At 41.4% G+C, this 26,766-nt stretch overlaps 50 non-coding genes across 50 annotated transcripts; all 50 read left to right on the top strand.

The window, feature by feature from the left end:
* The first annotated feature begins 14 nt into the window (after positions 1-14).
* Positions 15-86, top strand: trnaq-cug (transfer RNA glutamine (anticodon CUG)). Its single transcript has one exon. It is a non-coding gene; the product is annotated as a tRNA-Gln (tRNA).
* A 395-nt stretch (positions 87-481) lies between these two features.
* Positions 482-553, top strand: trnaq-uug (transfer RNA glutamine (anticodon UUG)). The gene has a single exon. It is a non-coding gene; the product is annotated as a tRNA-Gln (tRNA).
* A 1,293-nt stretch (positions 554-1,846) lies between these two features.
* On the top strand, positions 1,847-1,918 carry trnaq-uug (transfer RNA glutamine (anticodon UUG)). The gene has a single exon. It is a non-coding gene; the product is annotated as a tRNA-Gln (tRNA).
* A 526-nt stretch (positions 1,919-2,444) lies between these two features.
* On the top strand, positions 2,445-2,516 carry trnaq-cug (transfer RNA glutamine (anticodon CUG)). Its single transcript has one exon. It is a non-coding gene; the product is annotated as a tRNA-Gln (tRNA).
* Positions 2,517-2,911: 395 nt separating this feature from the next.
* trnaq-uug (transfer RNA glutamine (anticodon UUG)) lies at positions 2,912-2,983 on the top strand. The gene has a single exon. It is a non-coding gene; the product is annotated as a tRNA-Gln (tRNA).
* A 526-nt stretch (positions 2,984-3,509) lies between these two features.
* On the top strand, positions 3,510-3,581 carry trnaq-cug (transfer RNA glutamine (anticodon CUG)). The gene has a single exon. It is a non-coding gene; the product is annotated as a tRNA-Gln (tRNA).
* A 395-nt stretch (positions 3,582-3,976) lies between these two features.
* Positions 3,977-4,048, top strand: trnaq-uug (transfer RNA glutamine (anticodon UUG)). The gene has a single exon. It is a non-coding gene; the product is annotated as a tRNA-Gln (tRNA).
* A 526-nt stretch (positions 4,049-4,574) lies between these two features.
* Positions 4,575-4,646, top strand: trnaq-cug (transfer RNA glutamine (anticodon CUG)). The gene has a single exon. It is a non-coding gene; the product is annotated as a tRNA-Gln (tRNA).
* A 395-nt stretch (positions 4,647-5,041) lies between these two features.
* On the top strand, positions 5,042-5,113 carry trnaq-uug (transfer RNA glutamine (anticodon UUG)). Its single transcript has one exon. It is a non-coding gene; the product is annotated as a tRNA-Gln (tRNA).
* Positions 5,114-5,939: 826 nt separating this feature from the next.
* On the top strand, positions 5,940-6,011 carry trnaq-cug (transfer RNA glutamine (anticodon CUG)). The gene has a single exon. It is a non-coding gene; the product is annotated as a tRNA-Gln (tRNA).
* Positions 6,012-6,406: 395 nt separating this feature from the next.
* On the top strand, positions 6,407-6,478 carry trnaq-uug (transfer RNA glutamine (anticodon UUG)). The gene has a single exon. It is a non-coding gene; the product is annotated as a tRNA-Gln (tRNA).
* Positions 6,479-7,004: 526 nt separating this feature from the next.
* Positions 7,005-7,076, top strand: trnaq-cug (transfer RNA glutamine (anticodon CUG)). The gene has a single exon. It is a non-coding gene; the product is annotated as a tRNA-Gln (tRNA).
* A 395-nt stretch (positions 7,077-7,471) lies between these two features.
* Positions 7,472-7,543, top strand: trnaq-uug (transfer RNA glutamine (anticodon UUG)). Its single transcript has one exon. It is a non-coding gene; the product is annotated as a tRNA-Gln (tRNA).
* A 227-nt stretch (positions 7,544-7,770) lies between these two features.
* On the top strand, positions 7,771-7,842 carry trnaq-cug (transfer RNA glutamine (anticodon CUG)). Its single transcript has one exon. It is a non-coding gene; the product is annotated as a tRNA-Gln (tRNA).
* Positions 7,843-8,369: 527 nt separating this feature from the next.
* trnaq-cug (transfer RNA glutamine (anticodon CUG)) lies at positions 8,370-8,441 on the top strand. The gene has a single exon. It is a non-coding gene; the product is annotated as a tRNA-Gln (tRNA).
* A 395-nt stretch (positions 8,442-8,836) lies between these two features.
* Positions 8,837-8,908, top strand: trnaq-uug (transfer RNA glutamine (anticodon UUG)). Its single transcript has one exon. It is a non-coding gene; the product is annotated as a tRNA-Gln (tRNA).
* Positions 8,909-9,733: 825 nt separating this feature from the next.
* trnaq-cug (transfer RNA glutamine (anticodon CUG)) lies at positions 9,734-9,805 on the top strand. The gene has a single exon. It is a non-coding gene; the product is annotated as a tRNA-Gln (tRNA).
* Positions 9,806-10,200: 395 nt separating this feature from the next.
* trnaq-uug (transfer RNA glutamine (anticodon UUG)) lies at positions 10,201-10,272 on the top strand. Its single transcript has one exon. It is a non-coding gene; the product is annotated as a tRNA-Gln (tRNA).
* A 526-nt stretch (positions 10,273-10,798) lies between these two features.
* On the top strand, positions 10,799-10,870 carry trnaq-cug (transfer RNA glutamine (anticodon CUG)). The gene has a single exon. It is a non-coding gene; the product is annotated as a tRNA-Gln (tRNA).
* A 395-nt stretch (positions 10,871-11,265) lies between these two features.
* On the top strand, positions 11,266-11,337 carry trnaq-uug (transfer RNA glutamine (anticodon UUG)). Its single transcript has one exon. It is a non-coding gene; the product is annotated as a tRNA-Gln (tRNA).
* An 826-nt stretch (positions 11,338-12,163) lies between these two features.
* Positions 12,164-12,235, top strand: trnaq-cug (transfer RNA glutamine (anticodon CUG)). Its single transcript has one exon. It is a non-coding gene; the product is annotated as a tRNA-Gln (tRNA).
* Positions 12,236-12,630: 395 nt separating this feature from the next.
* trnaq-uug (transfer RNA glutamine (anticodon UUG)) lies at positions 12,631-12,702 on the top strand. Its single transcript has one exon. It is a non-coding gene; the product is annotated as a tRNA-Gln (tRNA).
* Positions 12,703-13,228: 526 nt separating this feature from the next.
* Positions 13,229-13,300, top strand: trnaq-cug (transfer RNA glutamine (anticodon CUG)). Its single transcript has one exon. It is a non-coding gene; the product is annotated as a tRNA-Gln (tRNA).
* Positions 13,301-13,695: 395 nt separating this feature from the next.
* trnaq-uug (transfer RNA glutamine (anticodon UUG)) lies at positions 13,696-13,767 on the top strand. The gene has a single exon. It is a non-coding gene; the product is annotated as a tRNA-Gln (tRNA).
* Positions 13,768-14,593: 826 nt separating this feature from the next.
* On the top strand, positions 14,594-14,665 carry trnaq-cug (transfer RNA glutamine (anticodon CUG)). The gene has a single exon. It is a non-coding gene; the product is annotated as a tRNA-Gln (tRNA).
* Positions 14,666-15,060: 395 nt separating this feature from the next.
* trnaq-uug (transfer RNA glutamine (anticodon UUG)) lies at positions 15,061-15,132 on the top strand. Its single transcript has one exon. It is a non-coding gene; the product is annotated as a tRNA-Gln (tRNA).
* Positions 15,133-15,658: 526 nt separating this feature from the next.
* Positions 15,659-15,730, top strand: trnaq-cug (transfer RNA glutamine (anticodon CUG)). The gene has a single exon. It is a non-coding gene; the product is annotated as a tRNA-Gln (tRNA).
* Positions 15,731-16,125: 395 nt separating this feature from the next.
* On the top strand, positions 16,126-16,197 carry trnaq-uug (transfer RNA glutamine (anticodon UUG)). Its single transcript has one exon. It is a non-coding gene; the product is annotated as a tRNA-Gln (tRNA).
* An 826-nt stretch (positions 16,198-17,023) lies between these two features.
* Positions 17,024-17,095, top strand: trnaq-cug (transfer RNA glutamine (anticodon CUG)). The gene has a single exon. It is a non-coding gene; the product is annotated as a tRNA-Gln (tRNA).
* A 395-nt stretch (positions 17,096-17,490) lies between these two features.
* Positions 17,491-17,562, top strand: trnaq-uug (transfer RNA glutamine (anticodon UUG)). Its single transcript has one exon. It is a non-coding gene; the product is annotated as a tRNA-Gln (tRNA).
* Positions 17,563-18,088: 526 nt separating this feature from the next.
* Positions 18,089-18,160, top strand: trnaq-cug (transfer RNA glutamine (anticodon CUG)). Its single transcript has one exon. It is a non-coding gene; the product is annotated as a tRNA-Gln (tRNA).
* A 395-nt stretch (positions 18,161-18,555) lies between these two features.
* Positions 18,556-18,627, top strand: trnaq-uug (transfer RNA glutamine (anticodon UUG)). Its single transcript has one exon. It is a non-coding gene; the product is annotated as a tRNA-Gln (tRNA).
* Positions 18,628-18,855: 228 nt separating this feature from the next.
* trnaq-cug (transfer RNA glutamine (anticodon CUG)) lies at positions 18,856-18,927 on the top strand. The gene has a single exon. It is a non-coding gene; the product is annotated as a tRNA-Gln (tRNA).
* Positions 18,928-19,322: 395 nt separating this feature from the next.
* trnaq-uug (transfer RNA glutamine (anticodon UUG)) lies at positions 19,323-19,394 on the top strand. The gene has a single exon. It is a non-coding gene; the product is annotated as a tRNA-Gln (tRNA).
* A 526-nt stretch (positions 19,395-19,920) lies between these two features.
* trnaq-cug (transfer RNA glutamine (anticodon CUG)) lies at positions 19,921-19,992 on the top strand. Its single transcript has one exon. It is a non-coding gene; the product is annotated as a tRNA-Gln (tRNA).
* Positions 19,993-20,387: 395 nt separating this feature from the next.
* trnaq-uug (transfer RNA glutamine (anticodon UUG)) lies at positions 20,388-20,459 on the top strand. The gene has a single exon. It is a non-coding gene; the product is annotated as a tRNA-Gln (tRNA).
* An 826-nt stretch (positions 20,460-21,285) lies between these two features.
* Positions 21,286-21,357, top strand: trnaq-cug (transfer RNA glutamine (anticodon CUG)). The gene has a single exon. It is a non-coding gene; the product is annotated as a tRNA-Gln (tRNA).
* Positions 21,358-21,752: 395 nt separating this feature from the next.
* On the top strand, positions 21,753-21,824 carry trnaq-uug (transfer RNA glutamine (anticodon UUG)). The gene has a single exon. It is a non-coding gene; the product is annotated as a tRNA-Gln (tRNA).
* A 227-nt stretch (positions 21,825-22,051) lies between these two features.
* Positions 22,052-22,123, top strand: trnaq-cug (transfer RNA glutamine (anticodon CUG)). The gene has a single exon. It is a non-coding gene; the product is annotated as a tRNA-Gln (tRNA).
* A 227-nt stretch (positions 22,124-22,350) lies between these two features.
* Positions 22,351-22,422, top strand: trnaq-cug (transfer RNA glutamine (anticodon CUG)). Its single transcript has one exon. It is a non-coding gene; the product is annotated as a tRNA-Gln (tRNA).
* Positions 22,423-22,649: 227 nt separating this feature from the next.
* Positions 22,650-22,721, top strand: trnaq-cug (transfer RNA glutamine (anticodon CUG)). The gene has a single exon. It is a non-coding gene; the product is annotated as a tRNA-Gln (tRNA).
* Positions 22,722-23,247: 526 nt separating this feature from the next.
* On the top strand, positions 23,248-23,319 carry trnaq-cug (transfer RNA glutamine (anticodon CUG)). The gene has a single exon. It is a non-coding gene; the product is annotated as a tRNA-Gln (tRNA).
* A 395-nt stretch (positions 23,320-23,714) lies between these two features.
* On the top strand, positions 23,715-23,786 carry trnaq-uug (transfer RNA glutamine (anticodon UUG)). Its single transcript has one exon. It is a non-coding gene; the product is annotated as a tRNA-Gln (tRNA).
* Positions 23,787-24,013: 227 nt separating this feature from the next.
* trnaq-cug (transfer RNA glutamine (anticodon CUG)) lies at positions 24,014-24,085 on the top strand. The gene has a single exon. It is a non-coding gene; the product is annotated as a tRNA-Gln (tRNA).
* A 227-nt stretch (positions 24,086-24,312) lies between these two features.
* On the top strand, positions 24,313-24,384 carry trnaq-cug (transfer RNA glutamine (anticodon CUG)). Its single transcript has one exon. It is a non-coding gene; the product is annotated as a tRNA-Gln (tRNA).
* Positions 24,385-24,611: 227 nt separating this feature from the next.
* Positions 24,612-24,683, top strand: trnaq-cug (transfer RNA glutamine (anticodon CUG)). Its single transcript has one exon. It is a non-coding gene; the product is annotated as a tRNA-Gln (tRNA).
* Positions 24,684-25,508: 825 nt separating this feature from the next.
* Positions 25,509-25,580, top strand: trnaq-cug (transfer RNA glutamine (anticodon CUG)). Its single transcript has one exon. It is a non-coding gene; the product is annotated as a tRNA-Gln (tRNA).
* Positions 25,581-25,975: 395 nt separating this feature from the next.
* On the top strand, positions 25,976-26,047 carry trnaq-uug (transfer RNA glutamine (anticodon UUG)). Its single transcript has one exon. It is a non-coding gene; the product is annotated as a tRNA-Gln (tRNA).
* A 227-nt stretch (positions 26,048-26,274) lies between these two features.
* trnaq-cug (transfer RNA glutamine (anticodon CUG)) lies at positions 26,275-26,346 on the top strand. The gene has a single exon. It is a non-coding gene; the product is annotated as a tRNA-Gln (tRNA).
* A 227-nt stretch (positions 26,347-26,573) lies between these two features.
* Positions 26,574-26,645, top strand: trnaq-cug (transfer RNA glutamine (anticodon CUG)). The gene has a single exon. It is a non-coding gene; the product is annotated as a tRNA-Gln (tRNA).
* The last annotated feature ends 121 nt before the right edge of the window (positions 26,646-26,766 follow it).

Genomic DNA, 26,766 nt, shown 5'->3' with positions numbered 1-26,766 from the left:
GAACTTATCTTTTAGGTTCCATGGTGTAATGGTTAGCACTCTGGACTCTGAATCCAGCAATCTGAGTTCAACTCTCAGTGGAACCTTTTGATTCATTAGTGTTGATTCCAGCTTGCAGGTCTTTTCTCCATGCAAGCTCTATCACATGCTTGCGGTATATATAATTCCAGCATATTTCATGAATTGTTTTCAGAATTTTTACATGCTTGTTCTTGTGGCAAACAGCTTTCTGATTATCCTAGAATTGGTGAAGTCATTTAAATCCAAATATGCTAGGGTCTCAGGACAGGATGTTTTGCTATGTGTTCAGCAAAACAGTATTCACAAAAGCTAATTTCTTTGGTTGCGTGATGCAGTGGTAAGCACAACAGACTCTGAAATCAACGGCAGAGAAGTTGGAAACCTATTTGCTGGTTCCATGGTGTTAGCATTCTGGACTCTGAATCCAGCAACTCATTTTCTAGAAACACCTTTTGCTGTGGGTTCCATGGTGTAATGGTCAGCACTCTGGACTTTGAATCCAGTGATCCGAGTTCGACTCTCGGTGGAACCTTTCTGCTACATGCTCTTTATCTGGGATTGTACCAGCTTTCATTGTTGAAGACTACTGTAAACAGAAAGTGTCTTTCAGTTGACCAAATCAAATACCTCAACTAATTATCTTGTTGCTGGAAGTCCTTGTCTGTAGTTGTTGCAACATGCATTCTTCCATGACAAGTCACTTTGAGCTTAACTTGGTCTGTGAACCCAGCAAAACAAGACTCAGAAGTGTCTAACGTAGGTTCCATGGTGTAATGGTTAGCACGCTGGACTCTGAATCCAGCAATCCAAGTTCGACTCTCGGTGGAACCTTTCTGCTACATGCTCTTTATCAGGGGTTGTACCAGCTTTCGTTGTTGAAGACTAGTGTAAACAGAAAGTGTCTTTCAGTTGACCAAATCGAATACCTCAACTAAACATCTTGTTGCTGGAAGTCCTTGTCTGTAGTTGTTGCAACCTGCATCCTCTCAAGACAAGTCACTTTGAGCTTAACTTGGTCTGTGAACCCAGCAAAACAAGACTCAGAAATGTCTAATGTAGGTTCCATGGTGTAATGTTTAGCACTCTGGACTCTGAATCCAGCTATCCGAGTTCGACTCTCGGTGGAACCTTTCTGCTACATGCTCTTTATCTGGGATTGTACCAGCTTTCATTGTTGAAGACTAGTGTAAACAGAAAGTGTCTTTCAGTTGACCAAATCGAATACCTCAACTAAATATCTTGTTGCTGGAAGTCCTTGTCTGTAGTTGTTGCAACTTGCATCCTCTCAAGACAAGTCACTTTGAGCTTAACTTGGTCTGTGAACCCAGCAAAACAGAAGAATCAGAACTTATCTTTTAGGTTCCGTGGTGTAATGGTTAGCACTCTGGACTCTGAATCCAGCAATCTGAGTTCAACTCTCAGTGGAACCTTTTGATTCATTAGTGTTGATTCCAGCTTGCAGGTCTTTTCTCCATGCAAGCTCTATCACATGCTTGCGGTCTATATAATTCCAGCATATTTCATGAATTGTTTTCAGAATTTTTACATGCTTGTTCTTGTGGCAAACAGCTTTCTGATTATCCTAGAATTGGTGAAGTCATTTAAATCCAAATATGCTAGGGTCTCAGGACAGGATGTTTTGCTATGTGTTCAGCAAAACAGTATTCACAAAAGCTAATTTCTTTGGTTGCGTGATGCAGTAGTAAGCACAACAGACTCTGAAATCAACGACAGAGAAGTTGGAAACCTATTTGCTGTTTCCATGGTGTTAGCATTCTGGACTCTGAATCCAGCAACTCATTTGCTAGAAACAACTTTTGCTGTGGGTTCCATGGTGTAATGGTCAGCACTCTGGACTTTGAATCCAGTGATCCGAGTTCGACTCTCGGTGGAACCTTTCTGCTATTGCTCTTTATCTGGGATTGTACCAGCTTTCATTGTTGAAGACTACTGTAAACAGAAAGTGTCTTTCAGTTGACCAAATCAAATACCTCAACTAATTATCTTGTTGCTGGAAGTCCTTGTCTGTAGTTGTTGCAACATGCATTCTCCCATGACAAGTCACTTTGAGCTTAACTTGGTCTGTGAACCCAGCAAAACAAGACTCAGAAGTGTCTCATGTAGGTTCCATGGTGTAATGGTTTGCACTCTGGACTCTGAATCCAGCAATCCGAGTTCGACTCTCGGTGGAACCTTTCTGCTACATGCTCTTTATCTGGGATTGTACCAGCTTTCATTGTTGAAGACTACTGTAAACAGAAAGTGTCTTTCAGTTGACCAAATCGAATACCTCAACTAAATATCTTGTTGCTGCAAGTCCTTGTCTGTAGTTGTTGCAACTTGCATCCTCTCAAGACAAGTCACTTTGAGCTTAACTTGGTCTGTGAACCCAGCAAAACAGAAGAATCAGAACTTATCTTTTAGGTTCCATGGTGTAATGGTTAGCACTCTGGACTCTGAATCCAGCAATCTGAGTTCAACTCTCAGTGGAACCTTTTGATTCATTAGTGTTGATTCCAGCTTGCAGGTCTTTTCTCCATGCAAGCTCTATCACATGCTTGCGGTCTATATAATTCCAGCATATTTCATGAATTGTTTTCAGAATTTTTACATGCTTGTTCTTGTGGCAAACAGCTTTCTGATTATCCTAGAATTGGTGAAGTCATTTAAATCCAAATATGCTAGGGTCTCAGGACAGGATGTTTTGCTATGTGTTCAGCAAAACAGTATTCACAAAAGCTAATTTCTTTGGTTGCGTGATGCAGTAGTAAGCACAACAGACTCTGAAATCAACGGCAGAGAAGTTGGAAACCTATTTGCTGGTTCCATGGTGTTAGCATTCTGGACTCTGAATCCAGCAACTCATTTGCTAGAAACAACTTTTGCTGTGGGTTCCATGGTGTAATGGTCAGCACTCTGGACTTTGAATCCAGTGATCCGAGTTCGACTCTCGGTGGAACCTTTCTGCTATTGCTCTTTATCTGGGATTGTACCAGCTTTCATTGTTGAAGACTACTGTAAACAGAAAGTGTCTTTCAGTTGACCAAATCAAATACCTCTACTAATTATCTTGTTGCTGGAAGTCCTTGTCTGTAGTTGTTGCAACATGCATTCTCCCATGACAAGTCACTTTGAGCTTAACTTGGTCTGTGAACCCAGCAAAACAAGACTCAGAAGTGTCTAACGTAGGTTCCATGGTGTAATGGTTAGCACGCTGGACTCTGAATCCAGCAATCCAAGTTCGACTCTCGGTGGAACCTTTCTGTTACATGCTCTTTATCAGGGGTTGTACCAGCTTTCGTTGTTGAAGACTAGTGTAAACAGAAAGTGTCTTTCAGTTGACCAAATCGAATACCTCAACTAAACATCTTGTTGCTGGAAGTCCTTGTCTGTAGTTGTTGCAACCTGCATCCTCTCAAGACAAGTCACTTTGAGCTTAACTTGGTCTGTGAACCCAGCAAAACAGAAGAATCAGAACTTATCTTTTAGGTTCCATGGTGTAATGGTTAGCACTCTGGACTCTGAATCCAGCAATCTGAGTTCAACTCTCAGTGGAACCTTTTGATTCATTAGTGTTGATTCCAGCTTGCAGGTCTTTTCTCCATGCAAGCTCTATCACATGCTTGCGGTCTATATAATTCCAGCATATTTCATGAATTGTTTTCAGAATTTTTACATGCTTGTTCTTGTGGCAAACAGCTTTCTGATTATCCTAGAATTGGTGAAGTCATTTAAATCCAAATATGCTAGGGTCTCAGGACAGGATGTTTTGCTATGTGTTCAGCAAAACAGTATTCACAAAAGCTAATTTCTTTGGTTGCGTGATGCAGTAGTAAGCACAACAGACTCTGAAATCAACGACAGAGAAGTTGGAAACCTATTTGCTGTTTCCATGGTGTTAGCATTCTGGACTCTGAATCCAGCAACTCATTTGCTAGAAACAACTTTTGCTGTGGGTTCCATGGTGTAATGGTCAGCACTCTGGACTTTGAATCCAGTGATCCGAGTTCGACTCTCGGTGGAACCTTTCTGCTATTGCTCTTTATCTGGGATTGTACCAGCTTTCATTGTTGAAGACTACTGTAAACAGAAAGTGTCTTTCAGTTGACCAAATCAAATACCTCAACTAATTATCTTGTTGCTGGAAGTCCTTGTCTGTAGTTGTTGCAACATGCATTCTCCCATGACAAGTCACTTTGAGCTTAACTTGGTCTGTGAACCCAGCAAAACAAGACTCAGAAGTGTCTCATGTAGGTTCCATGGTGTAATGGTTTGCACTCTGGACTCTGAATCCAGCAATCCGAGTTCGACTCTCGGTGGAACCTTTCTGCTACATGCTCTTTATCTGGGATTGTACCAGCTTTCATTGTTGAAGACTACTGTAAACAGAAAGTGTCTTTCAGTTGACCAAATCGAATACCTCAACTAAATATCTTGTTGCTGCAAGTCCTTGTCTGTAGTTGTTGCAACTTGCATCCTCTCAAGACAAGTCACTTTGAGCTTAACTTGGTCTGTGAACCCAGCAAAACAGAAGAATCAGAACTTATCTTTTAGGTTCCATGGTGTAATGGTTAGCACTCTGGACTCTGAATCCAGCAATCTGAGTTCAACTCTCAGTGGAACCTTTTGATTCATTAGTGTTGATTCCAGCTTGCAGGTCTTTTCTCCATGCAAGCTCTATCACATGCTTGCGGTATATATAATTCCAGCATATTTCATGAATTGTTTTCAGAATTTTTACATGCTTGTTCTTGTGGCAAACAGCTTTCTGATTATCCTAGAATTGGTGAAGTCATTTAAATCCAAATATGCTAGGGTCTCAGGACAGGATGTTTTGCTATGTGTTCAGCAAAACAGTATTCACAAAAGCTAATTTCTTTGGTTGCGTGATGCAGTGGTAAGCACAACAGACTCTGAAATCAACGGCAGAGAAGTTGGAAACCTATTTGCTGGTTCCATGGTGTTAGCATTCTGGACTCTGAATCCAGCAACTCATTTTCTAGAAACACCTTTTGCTGTGGGTTCCATGGTGTAATGGTCAGCACTCTGGACTTTGAATCCAGTGATCCGAGTTCGACTCTCGGTGGAATCTTTCTGCTACATGCTCTTTATCTGGGATTGTACCAGCTTTCATTGTTGAAGACTACTGTAAACAGAAAGTGTCTTTCAGTTGACCAAATCAAATACCTCAACTAATTATCTTGTTGCTGGAAGTCCTTGTCTGTAGTTGTTGCAACATGCATTCTCCCATGACAAGTCACTTTGAGCTTAACTTGGTCTGTGAACCCAGCAAAACAAGACTCAGAAGTGTCTAACGTAGGTTCCATGGTGTAATGGTTAGCACGCTGGACTCTGAATCCAGCAATCCAAGTTCGACTCTCGGTGGAACCTTTCTGCTACATGCTCTTTATCAGGGGTTGTACCAGCTTTCGTTGTTGAAGACTAGTGTAAACAGAAAGTGTCTTTCAGTTGACCAAATCGAATACCTCAACTAAACATCTTGTTGCTGGAAGTCCTTGTCTGTAGTTGTTGCAACCTGCATCCTCTCAAGACAAGTCACTTTGAGCTTAACTTGGTCTGTGAACCCAGCAAAACAAGACTCAGAAATGTCTAATGTAGGTTTCATGGTGTAATGGTTAGCACGCTGGATTCTGAATCCAGCAATCCGAGTTCGGCTCTCGGTGGAACCTTTCTGCTACATGCTCTTTATCTGGGATTGTACCAGCTTTCATTGTTGAAGACTAGTGTAAACAGAAAGTGTCTTTCAGTTGACCAAATCGAATACCTCAACTAAATATCTTGTTGCTGGAAGTCCTTGTCTGTAGTTGTTGCAACTTGCATCCTCTCAAGACAAGTCACTTTGAGCTTAACTTGGTCTGTGAACCCAGCAAAACAGAAGAATCAGAACTTATCTTTTAGGTTCCATGGTGTAATGGTTAGCACTCTGGACTCTGAATCCAGCAATCTGAGTTCAACTCTCAGTGGAACCTTTTGATTCATTAGTGTTGATTCCAGCTTGCAGGTCTTTTCTCCATGCAAGCTCTATCACATGCTTGCGGTCTATATAATTCCAGCATATTTCATGAATTGTTTTCAGAATTTTTACATGCTTGTTCTTGTGGCAAACAGCTTTCTGATTATCCTAGAATTGGTGAAGTCATTTAAATCCAAATATGCTAGGGTCTCAGGACAGGATGTTTTGCTATGTGTTCAGCAAAACAGTATTCACAAAAGCTAATTTCTTTGGTTGCGTGATGCAGTAGTAAGCACAACAGACTCTGAAATCAACGACAGAGAAGTTGGAAACCTATTTGCTGTTTCCATGGTGTTAGCATTCTGGACTCTGAATCCAGCAACTCATTTGCTAGAAACAACTTTTGCTGTGGGTTCCATGGTGTAATGGTCAGCACTCTGGACTTTGAATCCAGTGATCCGAGTTCGACTCTCGGTGGAACCTTTCTGCTATTGCTCTTTATCTGGGATTGTACCAGCTTTCATTGTTGAAGACTACTGTAAACAGAAAGTGTCTTTCAGTTGACCAAATCAAATACCTCAACTAATTATCTTGTTGCTGGAAGTCCTTGTCTGTAGTTGTTGCAACATGCATTCTCCCATGACAAGTCACTTTGAGCTTAACTTGGTCTGTGAACCCAGCAAAACAAGACTCAGAAGTGTCTCATGTAGGTTCCATGGTGTAATGGTTTGCACTCTGGACTCTGAATCCAGCAATCCGAGTTCGACTCTCGGTGGAACCTTTCTGCTACATGCTCTTTATCTGGGATTGTACCAGCTTTCATTGTTGAAGACTACTGTAAACAGAAAGTGTCTTTCAGTTGACCAAATCGAATACCTCAACTAAATATCTTGTTGCTGCAAGTCCTTGTCTGTAGTTGTTGCAACTTGCATCCTCTCAAGACAAGTCACTTTGAGCTTAACTTGGTCTGTGAACCCAGCAAAACAGAAGAATCAGAACTTATCTTTTAGGTTCCATGGTGTAATGGTTAGCACTCTGGACTCTGAATCCAGCAATCTGAGTTCAACTCTCAGTGGAACCTTTTGATTCATTAGTGTTGATTCCAGCTTGCAGGTCTTTTCTCCATGCAAGCTCTATCACATGCTTGCGGTCTATATAATTCCAGCATATTTCATGAATTGTTTTCAGAATTTTTACATGCTTGTTCTTGTGGCAAACAGCTTTCTGATTATCCTAGAATTGGTGAAGTCATTTAAATCCAAATATGCTAGGGTCTCAGGACAGGATGTTTTGCTATGTGTTCAGCAAAACAGTATTCACAAAAGCTAATTTCTTTGGTTGCGTGATGCAGTGGTAAGCACAACAGACTCTGAAATCAACGGCAGAGAAGTTGGAAACCTATTTGCTGGTTCCATGGTGTTAGCATTCTGGACTCTGAATCCAGCAACTCATTTTCTAGAAACACCTTTTGCTGTGGGTTCCATGGTGTAATGGTCAGCACTCTGGACTTTGAATCCAGTGATCCGAGTTCGACTCTCGGTGGAACCTTTCTGCTACATGCTCTTTATCTGGGATTGTACCAGCTTTCATTGTTGAAGACTACTGTAAACAGAAAGTGTCTTTCAGTTGACCAAATCAAATACCTCAACTAATTATCTTGTTGCTGGAAGTCCTTGTCTGTAGTTGTTGCAACATGCATTCTCCCATGACAAGTCACTTTGAGCTTAACTTGGTCTGTGAACCCAGCAAAACAAGACTCAGAAGTGTCTAACGTAGGTTCCATGGTGTAATGGTTAGCACGCTGGACTCTGAATCCAGCAATCCAAGTTCGACTCTTGGTGGAACCTTTCTGCTACATGCTCTTTATCAGGGGTTGTACCAGCTTTCGTTGTTGAAGACTAGTGTAAACAGAAAGTGTCTTTCAGTTGACCAAATCGAATACCTCAACTAAACATCTTGTTGCTAGAAGTCCTTGTCTGTAGTTGTTGCAACCTGCATCCTCTCAAGACAAGTCACTTTGAGCTTAACTTGGTCTGTGAACCCAGCAAAACAAGACTCAGAAATGTCTAATGTAGGTTTCATGGTGTAATGGTTAGCACGCTGGATTCTGAATCCAGCAATCCGAGTTCGGCTCTCGGTGGAACCTTTCTGCTACATGCTCTTTATCTGGGATTGTACCAGCTTTCATTGTTGAAGACTAGTGTAAACAGAAAGTGTCTTTCAGTTGACCAAATCGAATACCTCAACTAAATATCTTGTTGCTGCAAGTCCTTGTCTGTAGTTGTTGCAACTTGCATCCTCTCAAGACAAGTCACTTTGAGCTTAACTTGGTCTGTGAACCCAGCAAAACAGAAGAATCAGAACTTATCTTTTAGGTTCCATGGTGTAATGGTTAGCACTCTGGACTCTGAATCCAGCAATCTGAGTTCAACTCTCAGTGGAACCTTTTGATTCATTAGTGTTGATTCCAGCTTGCAGGTCTTTTCTCCATGCAAGCTCTATCACATGCTTGCGGTCTATATAATTCCAGCATATTTCATGAATTGTTTTCAGAATTTTTACATGCTTGTTCTTGTGGCAAACAGCTTTCTGATTATCCTAGAATTGGTGAAGTCATTTAAATCCAAATATGCTAGGGTCTCAGGACAGGATGTTTTGCTATGTGTTCAGCAAAACAGTATTCACAAAAGCTAATTTCTTTGGTTGCGTGATGCAGTAGTAAGCACAACAGACTCTGAAATCAACGGCAGAGAAGTTGGAAACCTATTTGCTGGTTCCATGGTGTTAGCATTCTGGACTCTGAATCCAGCAACTCATTTGCTAGAAACAACTTTTGCTGTGGGTTCCATGGTGTAATGGTCAGCACTCTGGACTTTGAATCCAGTGATCCGAGTTCGACTCTCGGTGGAACCTTTCTGCTATTGCTCTTTATCTGGGATTGTACCAGCTTTCATTGTTGAAGACTACTGTAAACAGAAAGTGTCTTTCAATTGACCAAATCAAATACCTCAACTAATTATCTTGTTGCTGGAAGTCCTTGTCTGTAGTTGTTGCAACATGCATTCTCCCATGACAAGTCACTTTGAGCTTAACTTGGTCTGTGAACCCAGCAAAACAAGACTCAGAAGTGTCTAACGTAGGTTCCATGGTGTAATGGTTAGCACGCTGGACTCTGAATCCAGCAATCCAAGTTCGACTCTCGGTGGAACCTTTCTGTTACATGCTCTTTATCAGGGGTTGTACCAGCTTTCGTTGTTGAAGACTAGTGTAAACAGAAAGTGTCTTTCAGTTGACCAAATCGAATACCTCAACTAAACATCTTGTTGCTGGAAGTCCTTGTCTGTAGTTGTTGCAACCTGCATCCTCTCAAGACAAGTCACTTTGAGCTTAACTTGGTCTGTGAACCCAGCAAAACAAGACTCAGAAATGTCTAATGTAGGTTTCATGGTGTAATGGTTAGCACGCTGGATTCTGTATCCAGCAATCCGAGTTCGGCTCTTGGTGGAACCTTTCTGCTACATGCTCTTTATCTGGGATTGTACCAGCTTTCATTGTTGAAGACTAGTGTAAACAGAAAGTGTCTTTCAGTTGACCAAATCGAATACCTCAACTAAATATCTTGTTGCTGGAAGTCCTTGTCTGTAGTTGTTGCAACTTGCATCCTCTCAAGACAAGTCACTTTGAGCTTAACTTGGTCTGTGAACCCAGCAAAACAGAAGAATCAGAACTTATCTTTTAGGTTCCATGGTGTAATGGTTAGCACTCTGGACTCTGAATCCAGCAATCTGAGTTCAACTCTCAGTGGAACCTTTTGATTCATTAGTGTTGATTCCAGCTTGCAGGTCTTTTCTCCATGCAAGCTCTATCACATGCTTGCGGTCTATATAATTCCAGCATATTTCATGAATTGTTTTCAGAATTTTTACATGCTTGTTCTTGTGGCAAACAGCTTTCTGATTATCCTAGAATTGGTGAAGTCATTTAAATCCAAATATGCTAGGGTCTCAGGACAGGATGTTTTGCTATGTGTTCAGCAAAACAGTATTCACAAAAGCTAATTTCTTTGGTTGCGTGATGCAGTAGTAAGCACAACAGACTCTGAAATCAACGACAGAGAAGTTGGAAACCTATTTGCTGTTTCCATGGTGTTAGCATTCTGGACTCTGAATCCAGCAACTCATTTGCTAGAAACAACTTTTGCTGTGGGTTCCATGGTGTAATGGTCAGCACTCTGGACTTTGAATCCAGTGATCCGAGTTCGACTCTCGGTGGAACCTTTCTGCTATTGCTCTTTATCTGGGATTGTACCAGCTTTCATTGTTGAAGACTACTGTAAACAGAAAGTGTCTTTCAGTTGACCAAATCAAATACCTCAACTAATTATCTTGTTGCTGGAAGTCCTTGTCTGTAGTTGTTGCAACATGCATTCTCCCATGACAAGTCACTTTGAGCTTAACTTGGTCTGTGAACCCAGCAAAACAAGACTCAGAAGTGTCTCATGTAGGTTCCATGGTGTAATGGTTTGCACTCTGGACTCTGAATCCAGCAATCCGAGTTCGACTCTCGGTGGAACCTTTCTGCTACATGCTCTTTATCTGGGATTGTACCAGCTTTCATTGTTGAAGACTACTGTAAACAGAAAGTGTCTTTCAGTTGACCAAATCGAATACCTCAACTAAATATCTTGTTGCTGCAAGTCCTTGTCTGTAGTTGTTGCAACTTGCATCCTCTCAAGACAAGTCACTTTGAGCTTAACTTGGTCTGTGAACCCAGCAAAACAGAAGAATCAGAACTTATCTTTTAGGTTCCATGGTGTAATGGTTAGCACTCTGGACTCTGAATCCAGCAATCTGAGTTCAACTCTCAGTGGAACCTTTTGATTCATTAGTGTTGATTCCAGCTTGCAGGTCTTTTCTCCATGCAAGCTCTATCACATGCTTGCGGTATATATAATTCCAGCATATTTCATGAATTGTTTTCAGAATTTTTACATGCTTGTTCTTGTGGCAAACAGCTTTCTGATTATCCTAGAATTGGTGAAGTCATTTAAATCCAAATATGCTAGGGTCTCAGGACAGGATGTTTTGCTATGTGTTCAGCAAAACAGTATTCACAAAAGCTAATTTCTTTGGTTGCGTGATGCAGTGGTAAGCACAACAGACTCTGAAATCAACGGCAGAGAAGTTGGAAACCTATTTGCTGGTTCCATGGTGTTAGCATTCTGGACTCTGAATCCAGCAACTCATTTTCTAGAAACACCTTTTGCTGTGGGTTCCATGGTGTAATGGTCAGCACTCTGGACTTTGAATCCAGTGATCCGAGTTCGACTCTCGGTGGAATCTTTCTGCTACATGCTCTTTATCTGGGATTGTACCAGCTTTCATTGTTGAAGACTACTGTAAACAGAAAGTGTCTTTCAGTTGACCAAATCAAATACCTCAACTAATTATCTTGTTGCTGGAAGTCCTTGTCTGTAGTTGTTGCAACATGCATTCTCCCATGACAAGTCACTTTGAGCTTAACTTGGTCTGTGAACCCAGCAAAACAAGACTCAGAAGTGTCTAACGTAGGTTCCATGGTGTAATGGTTAGCACGCTGGACTCTGAATCCAGCAATCCAAGTTCGACTCTCGGTGGAACCTTTCTGCTACATGCTCTTTATCAGGGGTTGTACCAGCTTTCGTTGTTGAAGACTAGTGTAAACAGAAAGTGTCTTTCAGTTGACCAAATCGAATACCTCAACTAAACATCTTGTTGCTGGAAGTCCTTGTCTGTAGTTGTTGCAACCTGCATCCTCTCAAGACAAGTCACTTTGAGCTTAACTTGGTCTGTGAACCCAGCAAAACAAGACTCAGAAATGTCTAATGTAGGTTTCATGGTGTAATGGTTAGCACGCTGGATTCTGAATCCAGCAATCCGAGTTCGGCTCTCGGTGGAACCTTTCTGCTACATGCTCTTTATCTGGGATTGTACCAGCTTTCATTGTTGAAGACTAGTGTAAACAGAAAGTGTCTTTCAGTTGACCAAATCGAATACCTCAACTAAATATCTTGTTGCTGGAAGTCCTTGTCTGTAGTTGTTGCAACTTGCATCCTCTCAAGACAAGTCACTTTGAGCTTAACTTGGTCTGTGAACCCAGCAAAACAGAAGAATCAGAACTTATCTTTTAGGTTCCATGGTGTAATGGTTAGCACTCTGGACTCTGAATCCAGCAATCTGAGTTCAACTCTCAGTGGAACCTTTTGATTCATTAGTGTTGATTCCAGCTTGCAGGTCTTTTCTCCATGCAAGCTCTATCACATGCTTGCGGTCTATATAATTCCAGCATATTTCATGAATTGTTTTCAGAATTTTTACATGCTTGTTCTTGTGGCAAACAGCTTTCTGATTATCCTAGAATTGGTGAAGTCATTTAAATCCAAATATGCTAGGGTCTCAGGACAGGATGTTTTGCTATGTGTTCAGCAAAACAGTATTCACAAAAGCTAATTTCTTTGGTTGCGTGATGCAGTAGTAAGCACAACAGACTCTGAAATCAACGACAGAGAAGTTGGAAACCTATTTGCTGTTTCCATGGTGTTAGCATTCTGGACTCTGAATCCAGCAACTCATTTGCTAGAAACAACTTTTGCTGTGGGTTCCATGGTGTAATGGTCAGCACTCTGGACTTTGAATCCAGTGATCCGAGTTCGACTCTCGGTGGAACCTTTCTGCTATTGCTCTTTATCTGGGATTGTACCAGCTTTCATTGTTGAAGACTACTGTAAACAGAAAGTGTCTTTCAGTTGACCAAATCAAATACCTCAACTAATTATCTTGTTGCTGGAAGTCCTTGTCTGTAGTTGTTGCAACATGCATTCTCCCATGACAAGTCACTTTGAGCTTAACTTGGTCTGTGAACCCAGCAAAACAAGACTCAGAAGTGTCTCATGTAGGTTCCATGGTGTAATGGTTTGCACTCTGGACTCTGAATCCAGCAATCCGAGTTCGACTCTCGGTGGAACCTTTCTGCTACATGCTCTTTATCTGGGATTGTACCAGCTTTCATTGTTGAAGACTACTGTAAACAGAAAGTGTCTTTCAGTTGACCAAATCGAATACCTCAACTAAATATCTTGTTGCTGCAAGTCCTTGTCTGTAGTTGTTGCAACTTGCATCCTCTCAAGACAAGTCACTTTGAGCTTAACTTGGTCTGTGAACCCAGCAAAACAGAAGAATCAGAACTTATCTTTTAGGTTCCATGGTGTAATGGTTAGCACTCTGGACTCTGAATCCAGCAATCTGAGTTCAACTCTCAGTGGAACCTTTTGATTCATTAGTGTTGATTCCAGCTTGCAGGTCTTTTCTCCATGCAAGCTCTATCACATGCTTGCGGTATATATAATTCCAGCATATTTCATGAATTGTTTTCAGAATTTTTACATGCTTGTTCTTGTGGCAAACAGCTTTCTGATTATCCTAGAATTGGTGAAGTCATTTAAATCCAAATATGCTAGGGTCTCAGGACAGGATGTTTTGCTATGTGTTCAGCAAAACAGTATTCACAAAAGCTAATTTCTTTGGTTGCGTGATGCAGTGGTAAGCACAACAGACTCTGAAATCAACGGCAGAGAAGTTGGAAACCTATTTGCTGGTTCCATGGTGTTAGCATTCTGGACTCTGAATCCAGCAACTCATTTTCTAGAAACACCTTTTGCTGTGGGTTCCATGGTGTAATGGTCAGCACTCTGGACTTTGAATCCAGTGATCCGAGTTCGACTCTCGGTGGAATCTTTCTGCTACATGCTCTTTATCTGGGATTGTACCAGCTTTCATTGTTGAAGACTACTGTAAACAGAAAGTGTCTTTCAGTTGACCAAATCAAATACCTCAACTAATTATCTTGTTGCTGGAAGTCCTTGTCTGTAGTTGTTGCAACATGCATTCTCCCATGACAAGTCACTTTGAGCTTAACTTGGTCTGTGAACCCAGCAAAACAAGACTCAGAAGTGTCTAACGTAGGTTCCATGGTGTAATGGTTAGCACGCTGGACTCTGAATCCAGCAATCCAAGTTCGACTCTCGGTGGAACCTTTCTGCTACATGCTCTTTATCAGGGGTTGTACCAGCTTTCGTTGTTGAAGACTAGTGTAAACAGAAAGTGTCTTTCAGTTGACCAAATCGAATACCTCAACTAAACATCTTGTTGCTGGAAGTCCTTGTCTGTAGTTGTTGCAACCTGCATCCTCTCAAGACAAGTCACTTTGAGCTTAACTTGGTCTGTGAACCCAGCAAAACAAGACTCAGAAATGTCTAATGTAGGTTTCATGGTGTAATGGTTAGCACGCTGGATTCTGAATCCAGCAATCCGAGTTCGGCTCTCGGTGGAACCTTTCTGCTACATGCTCTTTATCTGGGATTGTACCAGCTTTCATTGTTGAAGACTAGTGTAAACAGAAAGTGTCTTTCAGTTGACCAAATCGAATACCTCAACTAAATATCTTGTTGCTGGAAGTCCTTGTCTGTAGTTGTTGCAACTTGCATCCTCTCAAGACAAGTCACTTTGAGCTTAACTTGGTCTGTGAACCCAGCAAAACAGAAGAATCAGAACTTATCTTTTAGGTTCCATGGTGTAATGGTTAGCACTCTGGACTCTGAATCCAGCAATCTGAGTTCAACTCTCAGTGGAACCTTTTGATTCATTAGTGTTGATTCCAGCTTGCAGGTCTTTTCTCCATGCAAGCTCTATCACATGCTTGCGGTCTATATAATTCCAGCATATTTCATGAATTGTTTTCAGAATTTTTACATGCTTGTTCTTGTGGCAAACAGCTTTCTGATTATCCTAGAATTGGTGAAGTCATTTAAATCCAAATATGCTAGGGTCTCAGGACAGGATGTTTTGCTATGTGTTCAGCAAAACAGTATTCACAAAAGCTAATTTCTTTGGTTGCGTGATGCAGTAGTAAGCACAACAGACTCTGAAATCAACGACAGAGAAGTTGGAAACCTATTTGCTGTTTCCATGGTGTTAGCATTCTGGACTCTGAATCCAGCAACTCATTTGCTAGAAACAACTTTTGCTGTGGGTTCCATGGTGTAATGGTCAGCACTCTGGACTTTGAATCCAGTGATCCGAGTTCGACTCTCGGTGGAACCTTTCTGCTATTGCTCTTTATCTGGGATTGTACCAGCTTTCATTGTTGAAGACTACTGTAAACAGAAAGTGTCTTTCAGTTGACCAAATCAAATACCTCAACTAATTATCTTGTTGCTGGAAGTCCTTGTCTGTAGTTGTTGCAACATGCATTCTCCCATGACAAGTCACTTTGAGCTTAACTTGGTCTGTGAACCCAGCAAAACAAGACTCAGAAGTGTCTCATGTAGGTTCCATGGTGTAATGGTTTGCACTCTGGACTCTGAATCCAGCAATCCGAGTTCGACTCTCGGTGGAACCTTTCTGCTACATGCTCTTTATCTGGGATTGTACCAGCTTTCATTGTTGAAGACTACTGTAAACAGAAAGTGTCTTTCAGTTGACCAAATCGAATACCTCAACTAAATATCTTGTTGCTGCAAGTCCTTGTCTGTAGTTGTTGCAACTTGCATCCTCTCAAGACAAGTCACTTTGAGCTTAACTTGGTCTGTGAACCCAGCAAAACAGAAGAATCAGAACTTATCTTTTAGGTTCCATGGTGTAATGGTTAGCACTCTGGACTCTGAATCCAGCAATCTGAGTTCAACTCTCAGTGGAACCTTTTGATTCATTAGTGTTGATTCCAGCTTGCAGGTCTTTTCTCCATGCAAGCTCTATCACATGCTTGCGGTATATATAATTCCAGCATATTTCATGAATTGTTTTCAGAATTTTTACATGCTTGTTCTTGTGGCAAACAGCTTTCTGATTATCCTAGAATTGGTGAAGTCATTTAAATCCAAATATGCTAGGGTCTCAGGACAGGATGTTTTGCTATGTGTTCAGCAAAACAGTATTCACAAAAGCTAATTTCTTTGGTTGCGTGATGCAGTGGTAAGCACAACAGACTCTGAAATCAACGGCAGAGAAGTTGGAAACCTATTTGCTGGTTCCATGGTGTTAGCATTCTGGACTCTGAATCCAGCAACTCATTTTCTAGAAACACCTTTTGCTGTGGGTTCCATGGTGTAATGGTCAGCACTCTGGACTTTGAATCCAGTGATCCGAGTTCGACTCTCGGTGGAATCTTTCTGCTACATGCTCTTTATCTGGGATTGTACCAGCTTTCATTGTTGAAGACTACTGTAAACAGAAAGTGTCTTTCAGTTGACCAAATCAAATACCTCAACTAATTATCTTGTTGCTGGAAGTCCTTGTCTGTAGTTGTTGCAACATGCATTCTCCCATGACAAGTCACTTTGAGCTTAACTTGGTCTGTGAACCCAGCAAAACAAGACTCAGAAGTGTCTAACGTAGGTTCCATGGTGTAATGGTTAGCACGCTGGACTCTGAATCCAGCAATCCAAGTTCGACTCTCGGTGGAACCTTTCTGCTACATGCTCTTTATCAGGGGTTGTACCAGCTTTCGTTGTTGAAGACTAGTGTAAACAGAAAGTGTCTTTCAGTTGACCAAATCGAATACCTCAACTAAACATCTTGTTGCTGGAAGTCCTTGTCTGTAGTTGTTGCAACCTGCATCCTCTCAAGACAAGTCACTTTGAGCTTAACTTGGTCTGTGAACCCAGCAAAACAAGACTCAGAAATGTCTAATGTAGGTTTCATGGTGTAATGGTTAGCACGCTGGATTCTGAATCCAGCAATCCGAGTTCGGCTCTCGGTGGAACCTTTCTGCTACATGCTCTTTATCTGGGATTGTACCAGCTTTCATTGTTGAAGACTAGTGTAAACAGAAAGTGTCTTTCAGTTGACCAAATCGAATACCTCAACTAAATATCTTGTTGCTGGAAGTCCTTGTCTGTAGTTGTTGCAACTTGCATCCTCTCAAGACAAGTCACTTTGAGCTTAACTTGGTCTGTGAACCCAGCAAAACAGAAGAATCAGAACTTATCTTTTAGGTTCCATGGTGTAATGGTTAGCACTCTGGACTCTGAATCCAGCAATCTGAGTTCAACTCTCAGTGGAACCTTTTGATTCATTAGTGTTGATTCCAGCTTGCAGGTCTTTTCTCCATGCAAGCTCTATCACATGCTTGCGGTCTATATAATTCCAGCATATTTCATGAATTGTTTTCAGAATTTTTACATGCTTGTTCTTGTGGCAAACAGCTTTCTGATTATCCTAGAATTGGTGAAGTCATTTAAATCCAAATATGCTAGGGTCTCAGGACAGGATGTTTTGCTATGTGTTCAGCAAAACAGTATTCACAAAAGCTAATTTCTTTGGTTGCGTGATGCAGTAGTAAGCACAACAGACTCTGAAATCAACGACAGAGAAGTTGGAAACCTATTTGCTGTTTCCATGGTGTTAGCATTCTGGACTCTGAATCCAGCAACTCATTTGCTAGAAACAACTTTTGCTGTGGGTTCCATGGTGTAATGGTCAGCACTCTGGACTTTGAATCCAGTGATCCGAGTTCGACTCTCGGTGGAACCTTTCTGCTATTGCTCTTTATCTGGGATTGTACCAGCTTTCATTGTTGAAGACTACTGTAAACAGAAAGTGTCTTTCAGTTGACCAAATCAAATACCTCAACTAATTATCTTGTTGCTGGAAGTCCTTGTCTGTAGTTGTTGCAACATGCATTCTCCCATGACAAGTCACTTTGAGCTTAACTTGGTCTGTGAACCCAGCAAAACAAGAATCAGAAGTGTCTCATGTAGGTTCCATGGTGTAATGGTTTGCACTCTGGACTCTGAATCCAGCAATCCGAGTTCGACTCTCGGTGGAACCTTTCTGCTACATGCTCTTTATCTGGGATTGTACCAGCTTTCATTGTTGAAGACTACTGTAAACAGAAAGTGTCTTTCAGTTGACCAAATCGAATACCTCAACTAAATATCTTGTTGCTGCAAGTCCTTGTCTGTAGTTGTTGCAACTTGCATCCTCTCAAGACAAGTCACTTTGAGCTTAACTTGGTCTGTGAACCCAGCAAAACAGAAGAATCAGAACTTATCTTTTAGGTTCCATGGTGTAATGGTTAGCACTCTGGACTCTGAATCCAGCAATCTGAGTTCAACTCTCAGTGGAACCTTTTGATTCATTAGTGTTGATTCCAGCTTGCAGGTCTTTTCTCCATCCAAGCTCTATCACATGCTTGCGGTATATATAATTCCAGCATATTTCATGAATTGTTTTCAGAATTTTTACATGCTTGTTCTTGTGGCAAACAGCTTTCTGATTATCCTAGAATTGGTGAAGTCATTTAAATCCAAATATGCTAGGGTCTCAGGACAGGATGTTTTGCTATGTGTTCAGCAAAACAGTATTCACAAAAGCTAATTTCTTTGGTTGCGTGATGCAGTGGTAAGCACAACAGACTCTGAAATCAACGGCAGAGAAGTTGGAAACCTATTTGCTGGTTCCATGGTGTTAGCATTCTGGACTCTGAATCCAGCAACTCATTTTCTAGAAACACCTTTTGCTGTGGGTTCCATGGTGTAATGGTCAGCACTCTGGACTTTGAATCCAGCGATCCGAGTTCGACTCTCGGTGGAACCTTTCTGCTACATGCTCTTTATCTGGGATTGTACCAGCTTTCATTGTTGAAGACTAGTGTAAACAGAAAGTGTCTTTCAGTTGACCAAATCGAATACCTCAACTAAATATCTTGTTGCTGGAAGTCCTTGTCTGTAGTTGTTGCAACTTGCATCCTCTCAAGACAAGTCACTTTGAGCTTAACTTGGTCTGTGAACCCAGCAAAACAGAAGAATCAGAACTTATCTTTTAGGTTCCATGGTGTAATGGTTAGCACTCTGGACTCTGAATCCAGCAATCTGAGTTCAACTCTCAGTGGAACCTTTTGATTCATTAGTGTTGATTCCAGCTTGCAGGTCTTTTCTCCATGCAAGCTCTATCACATGCTTGCGGTCTATATAATTCCAGCATATTTCATGAATTGTTTTCAGAATTTTTACATGCTTGTTCTTGTGGCAAACAGCTTTCTGATTATCCTAGAATTGGTGAAGTCATTTAAATCCAAATATGCTAGGGTCTCAGGACAGGATGTTTTGCTATGTGTTCAGCAAAACAGTATTCACAAAAGCTAATTTCTTTGGTTGCGTGATGCAGTAGTAAGCACAACAGACTCTGAAATCAACGACAGAGAAGTTGGAAACCTATTTGCTGTTTCCATGGTGTTAGCATTCTGGACTCTGAATCCAGCAACTCATTTGCTAGAAACAACTTTTGCTGTGGGTTCCATGGTGTAATGGTCAGCACTCTGGACTTTGAATCCAGTGATCCGAGTTCGACTCTCGGTGGAACCTTTCTGCTATTGCTCTTTATCTGGGATTGTACCAGCTTTCATTGTTGAAGACTACTGTAAACAGAAAGTGTCTTTCAGTTGACCAAATCAAATACCTCAACTAATTATCTTGTTGCTGGAAGTCCTTGTCTGTAGTTGTTGCAACATGCATTCTCCCATGACAAGTCACTTTGAGCTTAACTTGGTCTGTGAACCCAGCAAAACAAGACTCAGAAGTGTCTCATGTATGTTCCATGGTGTAATGGTTTGCACTCTGGACTCTGAATCCAGCAATCCGAGTTCGACTCTCGGTGGAACCTTTCTGCTACATGCTCTTTATCTGGGATTGTACCAGCTTTCATTGTTGAAGACTACTGTAAACAGAAAGTGTCTTTCAGTTGACCAAATCGAATACCTCAACTAAATATCTTGTTGCTGCAAGTCCTTGTCTGTAGTTGTTGCAACTTGCATCCTCTCAAGACAAGTCACTTTGAGCTTAACTTGGTCTGTGAACCCAGCAAAACAGAAGAATCAGAACTTATCTTTTAGGTTCCATGGTGTAATGGTTAGCACTCTGGACTCTGAATCCAGCAATCTGAGTTCAACTCTCAGTGGAACCTTTTGATTCATTAGTGTTGATTCCAGCTTGCAGGTCTTTTCTCCATGCAAGCTCTATCACATGCTTGCGGTATATATAATTCCAGCATATTTCATGAATTGTTTTCAGAATTTTTACATGCTTGTTCTTGTGGCAAACAGCTTTCTGATTATCCTAGAATTGGTGAAGTCATTTAAATCCAAATATGCTAGGGTCTCAGGACAGGATGTTTTGCTATGTGTTCAGCAAAACAGTATTCACAAAAGCTAATTTCTTTGGTTGCGTGATGCAGTGGTAAGCACAACAGACTCTGAAATCAACGGCAGAGAAGTTGGAAACCTATTTGCTGGTTCCATGGTGTTAGCATTCTGGACTCTGAATCCAGCAACTCATTTTCTAGAAACACCTTTTGCTGTGGGTTCCATGGTGTAATGGTCAGCACTCTGGACTTTGAATCCAGTGATCCGAGTTCGACTCTCGGTGGAACCTTTCTGCTACATGCTCTTTATCTGGGATTGTACCAGCTTTCATTGTTGAAGACTACTGTAAACAGAAAGTGTCTTTCAGTTGACCAAATCAAATACCTCAACTAATTATCTTGTTGCTGGAAGTCCTTGTCTGTAGTTGTTGCAACATGCATTCTCCCATGACAAGTCACTTTGAGCTTAACTTGGTCTGTGAACCCAGCAAAACAAGACTCAGAAGTGTCTAACGTAGGTTCCATGGTGTAATGGTTAGCACGCTGGACTCTGAATCCAGCAATCCAAGTTCGACTCTCGGTGGAACCTTTCTGCTACATGCTCTTTATCAGGGGTTGTACCAGCTTTCGTTGTTGAAGACTAGTGTAAACAGAAAGTGTCTTTCAGTTGACCAAATCGAATACCTCAACTAAACATCTTGTTGCTGGAAGTCCTTGTCTGTAGTTGTTGCAACCTGCATCCTCTCAAGACAAGTCACTTTGAGCTTAACTTGGTCTGTGAACCCAGCAAAACAAGACTCAGAAATGTCTAATGTAGGTTCCATGGTGTAATGTTTAGCACTCTGGACTCTGAATCCAGCAATCCGAGTTCGACTCTCGGTGGAACCTTTCTGCTACATGCTCTTTATCTGGGATTGTACCAGCTTTCATTGTTGAAGACTAGTGTAAACAGAAAGTGTCTTTCAGTTGACCAAATCGAATACCTCAACTAAATATCTTGTTGCTGGAAGTCCTTGTCTGTAGTTGTTGCAACTTGCATCCTCTCAAGACAAGTCACTTTGAGCTTAACTTGGTCTGTGAACCCAGCAAAACAGAAGAATCAGAACTTATCTTTTAGGTTCCATGGTGTAATGGTTAGCACTCTGGACTCTGAATCCAGCAATCTGAGTTCAACTCTCAGTGGAACCTTTTGATTCATTAGTGTTGATTCCAGCTTGCAGGTCTTTTCTCCATGCAAGCTCTATCACATGCTTGCGGTCTATATAATTCCAGCATATTTCATGAATTGTTTTCAGAATTTTTACATGCTTGTTCTTGTGGCAAACAGCTTTCTGATTATCCTAGAATTGGTGAAGTCATTTAAATCCAAATATGCTAGGGTCTCAGGACAGGATGTTTTGCTATGTGTTCAGCAAAACAGTATTCACAAAAGCTAATTTCTTTGGTTGCGTGATGCAGTAGTAAGCACAACAGACTCTGAAATCAACGGCAGAGAAGTTGGAAACCTATTTGCTGGTTCCATGGTGTTAGCATTCTGGACTCTGAATCCAGCAACTCATTTGCTAGAAACAACTTTTGCTGTGGGTTCCATGGTGTAATGGTCAGCACTCTGGACTTTGAATCCAGTGATCCGAGTTCGACTCTCGGTGGAACCTTTCTGCTACATGCTCTTTATCTGGGATTGTACCAGCTTTCATTGTTGAAGACTACTGTAAACAGAAAGTGTCTTTCAGTTGACCAAATCAAATACCTCAACTAATTATCTTGTTGCTGGAAGTCCTTGTCTGTAGTTGTTGCAACATGCATTCTCCCATGACAAGTCACTTTGAGCTTAACTTGGTCTGTGAACCCAGCAAAACAAGACTCAGAAGTGTCTCATGTAGGTTCCATGGTGTAATGGTTAGCACTCTGGACTCTGAATCCAGCAATCCGAGTTCGACTCTCGGTGGAACCTTTCTGCTACATGCTCTTTATCTGGGATTGTACCAGCTTTCATTGTTGAAGACTACTGTAAACAGAAAGTGTCTTTCAGTTGACCAAATCGAATACCTCAACTAAATATCTTGTTGCTGGAAGTCCTTGTCTGTAGTTGTTGCAACATGCATTCTCCCATGACAAATCACTTTGAGCTTAACTTGGTCTGTGAACCGAGCAAAACAAGACTCAGAAGTGTCTAACGTAGGTTCCATGGTGTAATGGTTAGCACGCTGGATTCTGAATCCAGCAATCCGAGTTCGACTCTCGGTGGAACCTTTCTGCTACATGCTCTTTATCTGGGATTGTACCAGCTTTCATTGTTGAAGACTAGTGTAAACAGAAAGTGTCTTTCAGTTGACCAAATCGAATACCTCAACTAAATATCTTGTTGCTGGAAGTCCTTGTCTGTAGTTGTTGCAACTTGCATCCTCTCAAGACAAGTCACTTTGAGCTTAACTTGGTCTGTGAACCCAGCAAAACAAGACTCAGAAGTGTCTCATGTAGGTTCCATGGTGTAATGGTTAGCACTCTGGACTCTGAATCCAGTGATCCGAGTTCGACTCTCGGTGGAACCTTTCTGCTATTGCTCTTTATCTGGGATTGTACCAGCTTTCATTGTTGAAGACTACTGTAAACAGAAAGTGTCTTTCAGTTGACCAAATCAAATACCTCAACTAATTATCTTGTTGCTGGAAGTCCTTGTCTGTAGTTGTTGCAACATGCATTCTCCCATGACAAGTCACTTTGAGCTTAACTTGGTCTGTGAACCCAGCAAAACAAGACTCAGAAGTGTCTCATGTAGGTTCCATGGTGTAATGGTTTGCACTCTGGACTCTGAATCCAGCAATCCGAGTTCGACTCTCGGTGGAACCTTTCTGCTACATGCTCTTTATCTGGGATTGTACCAGCTTTCATTGTTGAAGACTACTGTAAACAGAAAGTGTCTTTCAGTTGACCAAATCGAATACCTCAACTAAATATCTTGTTGCTGCAAGTCCTTGTCTGTAGTTGTTGCAACTTGCATCCTCTCAAGACAAGTCACTTTGAGCTTAACTTGGTCTGTGAACCCAGCAAAACAGAAGAATCAGAACTTATCTTTTAGGTTCCATGGTGTAATGGTTAGCACTCTGGACTCTGAATCCAGCAATCTGAGTTCAACTCTCAGTGGAACCTTTTGATTCATTAGTGTTGATTCCAGCTTGCAGGTCTTTTCTCCATGCAAGCTCTATCACATGCTTGCGGTATATATAATTCCAGCATATTTCATGAATTGTTTTCAGAATTTTTACATGCTTGTTCTTGTGGCAAACAGCTTTCTGATTATCCTAGAATTGGTGAAGTCATTTAAATCCAAATATGCTAGGGTCTCAGGACAGGATGTTTTGCTATGTGTTCAGCAAAACAGTATTCACAAAAGCTAATTTCTTTGGTTGCGTGATGCAGTGGTAAGCACAACAGACTCTGAAATCAACGGCAGAGAAGTTGGAAACCTATTTGCTGGTTCCATGGTGTTAGCATTCTGGACTCTGAATCCAGCAACTCATTTTCTAGAAACACCTTTTGCTGTGGGTTCCATGGTGTAATGGTCAGCACTCTGGACTTTGAATCCAGTGATCCGAGTTCGACTCTCGGTGGAACCTTTCTGCTACATGCTCTTTATCTGGGATTGTACCAGCTTTCATTGTTGAAGACTACTGTAAACAGAAAGTGTCTTTCAGTTGACCAAATCAAATACCTCAACTAATTATCTTGTTGCTGGAAGTCCTTGTCTGTAGTTGTTGCAACATGCATTCTCCCATGACAAGTCACTTTGAGCTTAACTTGGTCTGTGAACCCAGCAAAACAAGACTCAGAAGTGTCTCATGTAGGTTCCATGGTGTAATGGTTAGCACTCTGGACTCTGAATCCAGCAATCCGAGTTCGACTCTCGGTGGAACCTTTCTGCTACATGCTCTTTATCTGGGATTGTACCAGCTTTCATTGTTGAAGACTACTGTAAACAGAAAGTGTCTTTCAGTTGACCAAATCGAATACCTCAACTAAATATCTTGTTGCTGGAAGTCCTTGTCTGTAGTTGTTGCAACATGCATTCTCCCATGACAAATCACTTTGAGCTTAACTTGGTCTGTGAACCGAGCAAAACAAGACTCAGAAGTGTCTAACGTAGGTTCCATGGTGTAATGGTTAGCACGCTGGATTCTGAATCCAGCAATCCGAGTTCGACTCTCGGTGGAACCTTTCTGCTACATGCTCTTTATCTGGGATTGTACCAGCTTTCATTGTTGAAGACTAGTGTAAACAGAAAGTGTCTTTCAGTTGACCAAATCGAATACCTCAACTAAATATCTTGTTGCTGGAAGTCCTTGTCTGTAGTTGTTGCAACTTGCATCCTCTCAAGACAAGTCACTTTGAGCTTAACTTGGTCTGTGAACCCAGCAAAACAAGACTCAGAAGTGTCTCATGTAGGTTCCATGGTGTAATGGTTAGCACTCTGGACTCTGAATCCAGTGATCCGAGTTCGACTCTCGGTGGAACCTTTCTGCTATTGCTCTTTATCTGGGATTGTACCAGCTTTCATTGTTGAAGACTACTGTAAACAGAAAGTGTCTTTCAGTTGACCAAATCAAATACCTCAACTAATTATCTTGTTGCTGGAAGTCCTTGTCTGTAGTTGTTGCAACATGCATTCTCCCATGACAAGTCACTTTGAGCTTAACTTGGTCTGTGAACCCAGCAAAACAAGACTCAGAAGTGTCTCATGTAGGTTCCATGGTGTAATGGTTTGCACTCTGGACTCTGAATCCAGCAATCCAAGTTCGACTCTCGGTGGAACCTTTCTGCTACATGCTCTTTATCAGGGGTTGTACCAGCTTTCGTTGTTGAAGACTAGTGTAAACAGAAAGTGTCTTTCAGTTGACCAAATCGAATACCTCAACTAAACATCTTGTTGCTGGAAGTCCTTGTCTGTAGTTGTTGCAACCTGCATCCTCTCAAGACAAGTCACTTTGAGCTTAACTTGGTCTGTGAACCCAGCAAAACAAGACTCAGAAATGTCTAATGTAGGTTCCATGGTGTAATGTTTAGCACTCTGGACTCTGAATCCAGCAATCCGAGTTCGACTCTCGGTGGAACCTTTCTGCTACATGCTCTTTATCTGGGATTGTACCAGCTTTCATTGTTGAAGACTAGTGTAAACAGAAAGTGTCTTTCAGTTGACCAAATCGAATACCTCAACTAAATATCTTGTTGCTGGAAGTCCTTGTCTGTAGTTGTTGCAACTTGCATCCTCTCAAGACAAGTCACTTTGAGCTTAACTTGGTCTGTGAACCCAGCAAAACAGAAGAATCAGAACTTATCTTTTAGGTTCCATGGTGTAATGGTTAGCACTCTGGACTCTGAATCCAGCAATCTGAGTTCAACTCTCAGTGGAACCTTTTGATTCATTAGTGTTGATTCCAGCTTGCAGGTCTTTTCTCCATGCAAGCTCTATCACATGCTTGCGGTCTATATAATTCCAGCATATTTCATGAATTGTTTTCAGAATTTTTACATGCTTGTTCTTGTGGCAAACAGCTTTCTGATTATCCTAGAATTGGTGAAGTCATTTAAATCCAAATATGCTAGGGTCTCAGGACAGGATGTTTTGCTATGTGTTCAGCAAAACAGTATTCACAAAAGCTAATTTCTTTGGTTGCGTGATGCAGTAGTAAGCACAACAGACTCTGAAATCAACGGCAGAGAAGTTGGAAACCTATTTGCTGGTTCCATGGTGTTAGCATTCTGGACTCTGAATCCAGCAACTCATTTGCTAGAAACAACTTTTGCTGTGGGTTCCATGGTGTAATGGTCAGCACTCTGGACTTTGAATCCAGTGATCCGAGTTCGACTCTCGGTGGAACCTTTCTGCTACATGCTCTTTATCTGGGATTGTACCAGCTTTCATTGTTGAAGACTACTGTAAACAGAAAGTGTCTTTCAGTTGACCAAATCAAATACCTCAACTAATTATCTTGTTGCTGGAAGTCCTTGTCTGTAGTTGTTGCAACATGCATTCTCCCATGACAAGTCACTTTGAGCTTAACTTGGTCTGTGAACCCAGCAAAACAAGACTCAGAAGTGTCTCATGTAGGTTCCATGGTGTAATGGTTAGCACTCTGGACTCTGAATCCAGCAATCCGAGTTCGACTCTCGGTGGAACCTTTCTGCTACATGCTCTTTATCTGGGATTGTACCAGCTTTCATTGTTGAAGACTACTGTAAACAGAAAGTGTCTTTCAGTTGACCAAATCGAATACCTCAACTAAATATCTTGTTGCTGGAAGTCCTTGTCTGTAGTTGTTGCAACATGCATTCTCCCATGACAAATCACTTTGAGCTTAACTTGGTCTGTGAACCGAGCAAAACAAGACTCAGAAGTGTCTAACGTAGGTTCCATGGTGTAATGGTTAGCACGCTGGATTCTGAATCCAGCAATCCGAGTTCGACTCTCGGTGGAACCTTTCTGCTACATGCTCTTTATCTGGGATTGTACCAGCTTTCATTGTTGAAGACTAGTGTAAACAGAAAGTGTCTTTCAGTTGACCAAATCGAATACCTCAACTAAATATCTTGTTGCTGGAA

This window comes from Brachyhypopomus gauderio, unplaced genomic scaffold, assembly GCF_052324685.1.
Source record: "Brachyhypopomus gauderio isolate BG-103 unplaced genomic scaffold, BGAUD_0.2 sc77, whole genome shotgun sequence".
Classification (NCBI taxonomy): Eukaryota; Metazoa; Chordata; class Actinopteri; order Gymnotiformes; family Hypopomidae; genus Brachyhypopomus; species Brachyhypopomus gauderio.
The sequence above is the reverse complement of the archived record's forward strand: the minus strand, read 5'-3'. Positions and strand labels throughout refer to the sequence as shown.